Source organism: Passer montanus, unplaced genomic scaffold (assembly GCF_014805655.1).
Source record: "Passer montanus isolate IOZ18808 unplaced genomic scaffold, ASM1480565v1 scaffold10, whole genome shotgun sequence".
Classification (NCBI taxonomy): Eukaryota; Metazoa; Chordata; class Aves; order Passeriformes; family Passeridae; genus Passer; species Passer montanus.
This window is the reverse complement of record NW_024356505.1, coordinates 16,374,220-16,381,941: the sequence shown is the minus strand read 5'-3', so window position 1 is coordinate 16,381,941 and position 7,722 is coordinate 16,374,220. Positions and strand designations below refer to the sequence as shown.

Genomic DNA, 7,722 nt, shown 5'->3' with positions numbered 1-7,722 from the left:
AAACATAGTAATTACAATAGTAATCCTAAATTTAGTACATTAATAGTGTTTTTAGTAATCTGCAAAACAATTGTCATAATTTTAAAATTCTCATTATTCATAAAAGAAAAATTCCTGAGTAAATTATTCCACTTCAGTCCTGTCTATGCAATTTTAACCAAACCAGATTTAGTTTCTGTGATCAAAAATTACAGTTCACTCTATTTAAAAATATTTTAGGGACCAGATTATCAACAAAGAAATAGAAAATTATTAAAATATTTCTGGAAGCTAGTACAAACAGAAATTGAAAATTATAAGTACAATCAGTACTTACACTTCAGTAAGTACAATCAGTACTTACACTTCAGTAAGTACACCTCATATATTGGTATATAAATGATGGGTTTTTGAAATTTCATCCCAACACACATAAATGAATAGAAGTGTGTCTGCCTACAATCTCTGAATTTTAGTCCAAAAATCAAAATCAGAAGTATTTTTAAATAATTTCAGAAATTTATTTAGATATGTACTTTTGCAAAATAATTGTTTGCTTAGAACATGTATTCTTACAAATTAAAAAACTGATTTAATCCTTATGTTTTTGAAAGGAATAATTCTATTCAGAGTTAAAACTATGATTTTGACAGATATAAAAATGCCTAAAGATGGACAAATAACTCCCAACCCATATTGAACTCAATAGTGGCTATGCATTTCCAGCATATATTCAGAAGTCTAATGACAAATATAAATCTCATAATAAATGTCTACAGTTTGAAAGAAAACTATTATCCATTTATGTGAATGAGATTGTGTTCCCTGTTTGGGAAATTTAATCCACATCTCTTCAAGCATGTAAAAACGTCACTACTTCATAGACACTCCCACATAAAAACCTCATTATACAGTAGCTGTGCTGTATGCTAAGTTCCCTAATGCAAAAAAAAACCAAAAAAACCCTAAAAAAAACCCCACCCCAATGAAACAATAACAACATCAAAAGTAATTTGCAATATGCCACAGACTAAACACCATTTTCTGTTTTGACATTTGTCTCCATGAAAGAATTAAAGGAATTTTCCACCAAAATTTCTAAGGATTCTGAGAAATAGCATAAGAAATAAATTATATGGAAGGAAAAGTACCATTTTTACTTCATGTTGTTATGTCTATAGAGTTTTAAATACTGATGTTTTTAGGTACTGTTAATTATTGCTAAAGGTTTTCACTTTTTTCTATTCTTTTTATTTGACTGCACTTCAACTAGAAGAGTACTTCCTTGGGAGCTCATGTGTGACACACAACCATAAATATCTGGCATCTTTTTCAAAGCATAAGTTGTGGTGCATCTTCTAAACTATACAAGCGTATAAGCTTCATCTCAAGAATCTTAAAAGTGCTTAAAAATCAATAATTGAGTGTTTTGTAAGAGCATCATCAACTCTCTAGTGATGACTTAAGAGGACTTTGAAAAAAGGTCATTGTGTAATACTTGAGAAAGTGTAACTCCTCTCACCTTCAGCATTAAAACACCTCTTCATCTCAAAAATAATTGCATAATAATGCACATGAAGCAAATAGTTTACTTCCATGTATAGCTATTGCATACTGAAATAGCATCCATTGTTGGATAATTAAAATTTCATTGTAGCCACTAAATACACAGAAAAGTGGAAAATTTTGATGTATTTTTTGTGGAAACAATGTAATCTCCATGTCCATCAAGTCGAATTCTCTAAAAGACTACAGTGCTCAAAAATTCAGTGCACTGTAGACAACAAAAGCCTTCAAATACATGAAAAATTTTGCATTTCAGACTACTTCAATTTGTTTTAGCCTTAAGAAGGTTTACTGAACTGGTTGAATGTCACCGCTTTGGCAGAAAAACATAGCTGATGGACACAAATTAATCTTTGTTGCAGTCACTGTTCAGCTGCTCTATTTGTGCAATTCAACATATTCACCTATATCTATATTAACTTGGTGAAAACATTTCTGTTCATTTCAGAAGGGTTTAATCCCATTAAATCCCACTTTTTTACACCTTCCACTACATCTTCTCTAAGGAATATTTATCCTAATGTCACATATAAAATGGTGTGAAATAATTAGAGTAAAACTTGCCTCCATAACTGAATTTTAAATTTGTAGTATCGTGTAGGTGAAGATAGGGAGCTACTTGTTTTAAACTTAATTGGGATGGAAGGTATAGTTCCCTGGAAATATTTAACATTAATAGTAGGTTAGCAATTTGGCATAAAGGGTTACCTACTTAAGTCTCACACAGTGCTTAATTGTGTTTTGTTCCCTTAACCATAAAATCCAGAAAAGAAACATAATCCCAAGAAGAGAACATAAGCATTAGTTTTGATTATTCAACTATCTTGCCTTGTGTCATATCATAAACATGTTTCCAGCAATTCTTGACAATTCATATAAACCAGTCACAATAAGAAGCTTCTTAGTGTTTCACTGGGAGGATGCACACTGTGACAGAGGCATTTTTAAGAATCCAATTTAGTACTGTTTCCCTGAAGAACAGGGCTAAAATGAAGGGATGTCAGGCAACTTTGAGAAGCTTTCAGATAATCTCAGGGTCTGAGGCACCAGAAGGGTTTGATATCTGAAGATGCACTCCCTCAAACTGGCTTCAAAGCCTTATGACCCTCTATTTCACTGGACATGTTAATACAAATTGTTGAGGATATGCAGAGGAAAGTGAATTGAGTTCCATTGCAACAATATTTTGGTATCATAAAAAAAGAATAGATGTTGCAGACTTACCCCAGGTGTGCTTCCATGTTGCAAACTAATATCACTACACCTTATACCATGTCAATACACTTCATTGCAAATTTCAATGTCTCCACTCTCAATGTTCCACTTTCCTGCTTTACATCAGTTATTCTGAAGGAAAGACTTCAGAAAACATGCAATATTGTGGCACACAAGTAAATGGAATGGAGTTGATTTCTGTATAGATAATAGTAATTAATGATTAGAAATGTGCCACAGTAATTTTTAAAGCAAAGCTGCTTTATTAGTTAACATTTGAACGTTCAGTAATTCAATTCAGAAGAACAAGTTTTCCTGGAAGTTTATGTAGTTTTAGAACACCTCTAAAAAGCCTATTTAATTAAATAGGACTCACTAATTTTAAATGATAAATCCACAAGAATTTCTTTAATTCTTTACAGGAACTGCAACAGGATGCACTCATTTTCAGGTACATTACTGTCTGATGGCAATAAGGGCTTCTAAAGTTCCCCCACCTTGCAAAAATAAAATCTTAATTACTGAAATTTTATTGCTAATGCAAATATTATTAATTATGTACTGCTACTGTACACATATGATGCAAGAAATGCCTAGCTCAGGCAAAAAATTAATACACATCTGATTTCCTAATTGAAGAAACACTTAACTCTATATTTCAGGATTGAAAATGTCAGTCTGAGAATGGATACTCAAACTGTAAAAGACAAGAATAACAAAGAATGCCAAAATAAAATAACGTCATAAAATCTCATAAGTTTTTGTTCTATTGTCTTTTAAATTAATGTTTCCTTTTTCAGAACAGAAATTGCTTCAAGCATTTTTCATGTAAAATGCTTATCACAGCATCCATGTATAAAAAATTGATGGTATGAAAGATTCTTAGGAAATGTTTTTCACATGAATGGTTTATAAAATCTAAAGCCGATTTCAGCTGAGATTTTTCTTCTATTTTCAAGGTCTTGTAGCTAGCTGAGAAAAATTGTTCTTGTCTTTTTACCCCTTTCCAGTTTTCATAGGGTTACACTACAATACAATACTTCTGGGTTCAAGACATTCATATTAATGCTAGAGAGAACAAATGTCTGTGTGACATATGTCCATGTGACAAGGACTAAAACTTGTGATATTGTAAGGGCCTCAAGTGCAGCTTAAAGAAAACACTTCCTCTCAGGGGTGGTGGAGGTTATGTAAATCCTGTCAAGGGTATCTAAAGCCAACTGCATGGCACAAGGCTGCTGTAGGGTGAGACGTGAGGGATTACTCAGGACAGCAAAGCAGCACTGACTAGACTACTGAAAATGCTGGACAGATTTCTCAACATAAAAACTCAGTAAGAATTGCAGGGTCCATGCTACAGGTGTTGGTTAACTTGTTTTCTCTGAACAGAAGATAACTGCTTCCTTTTCTTACCCGGTCAGATTTAAGTAACAAAGGAATCAATATATAAACACTTAGGAGAGACCAGATGGTGAATGATAAATGGCAAGGATCAATTTAATAGAACCTATCAGGCCACAGTAAACCAAGCCATCTCTGAAAAAAATTAAAAGAGATGGTTTGCTGGGTAAAGTGATTGTAATTGTTTTAATAGATTTTTAGTAATGATTTTCATGTAGTCTGTCCTGGAACCTTTATAGAAGAAACCAAAAATAGGGCAGGAACACACCTCATGAGTCTGTCTTGTGCATCCTATGTTCTGAGTAACCAGTGGCACAAACCTCGCACCTAACATATTTGTCTAACAAGTTTCTAAAAAATCTCTAGCAACAGAAAATCCAGCCTCTCTCGGCAAACTGCTCCACTGCTTAACTGTCCCTTAGAGCAAGACTGTTGTTCTTGATGGTCAAATTAACCACATTACTTCTTGCCCTATCCAGAGACCTCTCTGGGCATTAAGTTTTTATGTATAGAAGACCTAATATTTCTTCAGAATTATCTGTTTTCCATAATAAACTACCCCAAATCTTTCATCTTTGCACACAACTCACCCTCTGGCCCACAGATTAAAGGCAACTGGATAGAACATGAGGGGAAATACTGCAGATAGAAATACAAAATAGTAATAATTCCAATATTAAGATGAACATTCTACAGTCAGGTTTTAGAATAATAATGAAAGCACACCACAGTTATATACGCGTAAGTTCTTCCATGAAGGGAAATGCCAACTTACCTAACAATTTTACAGCTTCCACCATATTCTCTTATCATTTGTGCAGGCATCATCTCCTAACTGAAGAAATGGAAGTTCAAAATCAGGTGTAATGACAGTAACTTTTTTTCCACACATAGGTATTTATACCTCCCTATTCAAATGAAGATCAGCATTAGCTGCATATGGGATTTAAAGAATTACACAGATAAAAGGTGTGTTCTAAACTCTTTTTTTAGAAGACAGTATTTGAGATGTTATAATGGAAAGGAATCAGAGGTTATTGGACTTGTGATCTATTTTAAAAAATACAACTTGAGCTCATATTGTGAATATTCCTATATATTACATTTCCTTTGACTTCTCAACCATTATGATGTCAATAGAAAAACCTTCAATAGAAAAAGCTTATGTGTCATTTGGCTACTATAAAAGAATGAAAAAAGACAACATTTTAGACACATTCCATGTTTAAAATACAAATGTCTATTTATATGCTGGTAACAGTCTATAAAAACAACAGGAATGGCGAAGTTCAGTATGGAAACTGTCTTTTCAATGTATTTAGTCAGTTGTGAACATATACCTGTGTGCTGACTTTATTCCAAAAAGAGGTAGTGTATTGCTTCTGTAGTAGAAACTGAGTGATAGATTGTGATATATACTACATACATTAAAAAAAAAAACAAACGTGAAGACAGAAGGTAAGCAAAAACATCCTTCAGCACTCCAAAGCAGCTTCCTACATCTTTATTAGGACTTTCCAAGAGTAAAGGAAAAGCAAGAACTTCACAACTTATCTCACCCATCCAATTAGAGAGCGAAACGCTGAGTCTGTTTGCTTACAGGGTATTGCACATAATTTGTCTCAGTCACCATAGAGTTGTTGTACAAAATTTCTGCAAATTATGTCAATTTACTTTGTCCAAAAGAGAAGAAATTCTGCTTAAGGCACAGATACATTCAAGAATTTTACCATATCAATGACCAAGTTGGCCATAACTGATTTTATGTAAGAATTTCACATTGCCTTTGAAATAATGAAATACCATTTGGCAAATTAAGTCTGAAATTCTTCACCTTCCTTAGCTTAAGAGATACTAATTCAATTTTACTTCAGGGTGTTTTGCTAGTTAATTAAATGCAATGTGGTGATGCAGAGCTCAGTGGAGGTCTTTGCTTCAGATAATCTGTCTCTCAGATGTTAATAGCTTCTTCAATATGAAGAATTTGGGGGTGGTGTGACAACATACATGGAGACAGAGGTATGACTGTAACCTGAACTTTGGTATAGATCTGTCTGCTTCCTACCTTCTTGTTAGTTTTCATGTCTCTTCACTGCTTCTTGTATCTCACTTGACTCTTACTTTCTTTAGATTGATGGAGACTTGAAAGCCAAAAACCACTGTGAGGGCAGGAAATGCGAAGTATGGTCACTTTCTGCATCCTATTATGAAATAAAATTGCTCAGTATCCTTTGTGCAACATGAGCATTCATTTATTGATTCAGAGTACCATCATGATACCAGAAAATTGTGTAATATATTGCTGCCTTTCAACAGCACAAAGCAGGGGGAAGGGAGAAAAAGGAGAGAAATAAATAATAAACCAAAGGACTTCTTTTGTCAAGCAAACATCATCATCCTGCGGACAGACTCTGAAATGATACATCTAGCAAGTTAATTATTTTTTTTACTAGAATCACTGAGTGGTCTGATTTGGAAGGGATCTTAAAGGATGATCCTGTTCCAAGGGATACCTTCCTCCAGACCAGGCTGCTCAAATCCCTATCCAACCTGGCCTTGAATGCTTGCACAACTTTTCTAATCAGCCTGTTCCGGTGCCTCCTCACTCTCCTATCTAACCTAAATAATTTAAAGCCATTACTCCTTTTCCTATTACAATATGCTCTTGCAAAAAAAAATCCCTCAGCAGCTGTCTTCTAGGCCTCCTGCAGGTAGTGAAAGGGCGCAATAAGGTTTCTCTTGGAACCTCCTCTTGCCCAGGCTGAACAGTCCAATTCTCTCCTCTTTGGAGGAGTTCTCCATGCCTCTAATCAGCTTTATGGCACTCTTCTGGGAGTGCTCCAAGAGCTCAATGTCCTTCCTGTGCTGAGGACCCCAGAGCCAGACACAGCTCTCCAGCTGGGTTGTCATGAGAGTGAAGCAGAGGGGCAGAATGCCTTCCCTCGCCCTGCTGGCCACACTGCTTTTAATGCAGCCCAAGACACATTTGGCTCTCTGGGCTGTGAGCACACACTACCAGCTCATGACCAGCCTCTCACCCATCAGCACCTGCAAGACCTTTTTAGCAGGACTGTTCTTCATCCATTCATCCCACAGACTGCTGATGCTGGAGATTGCCCCTTGCTCTTGGCTTTGTTGAATTTCATGTAGTTACCTTGGACTCCCCTAGCAAATTGGTCAAAGTCCCTCTTCGTTTTCCCCCAGTCCCCATCTTGCAGTCCATCCACTGGAGAGGTGTGGAAAGAGACTGTCATAGAAGACTGAGACAAAACCACTGCTGAGCATCTCAGCCTCCTCCTCATTTGTCTGCCAGCATTGCTCTCAGAGGGGTACTGCTCTCTTTAACCTTCCTTTTCTGGCTGACATAGCTGTAGAAGCACTTCTTGTTGTTCTTTGCATCCCTTGCTAAGTTCAGCTCCAACTCCACTTTGGCTCTGCCATTTATGTGCTGGAATATGACCATTTCCAAGTTTCCTAAACTAGTCTTTTGGGTAGATAACTCTACTTCTATCTTTGAAAAAAAAATCCCTCATATTAAAGAAAATGAACATGAATATCTTT

General features: G+C 35.4%; 1 long non-coding RNA gene across 1 annotated transcript in view; it reads right to left on the bottom strand.

Annotated features, from left to right (window-relative positions):
• Positions 1-2,788: 2,788 nt before the first annotated feature.
• Positions 2,789-7,722, bottom strand: part of LOC120503301 — a 31,956-nt gene continuing 27,022 nt past the window's right edge. The window contains exons 3-5 of the long non-coding RNA XR_005627705.1: positions 6,227-6,320; positions 4,937-4,996; positions 2,789-2,958 (exon numbers count right to left, since the gene is read on the bottom strand). This is a non-coding gene — a long non-coding RNA (uncharacterized LOC120503301). The remainder of the gene's footprint in view (positions 2,959-4,936; positions 4,997-6,226; positions 6,321-7,722) is intronic.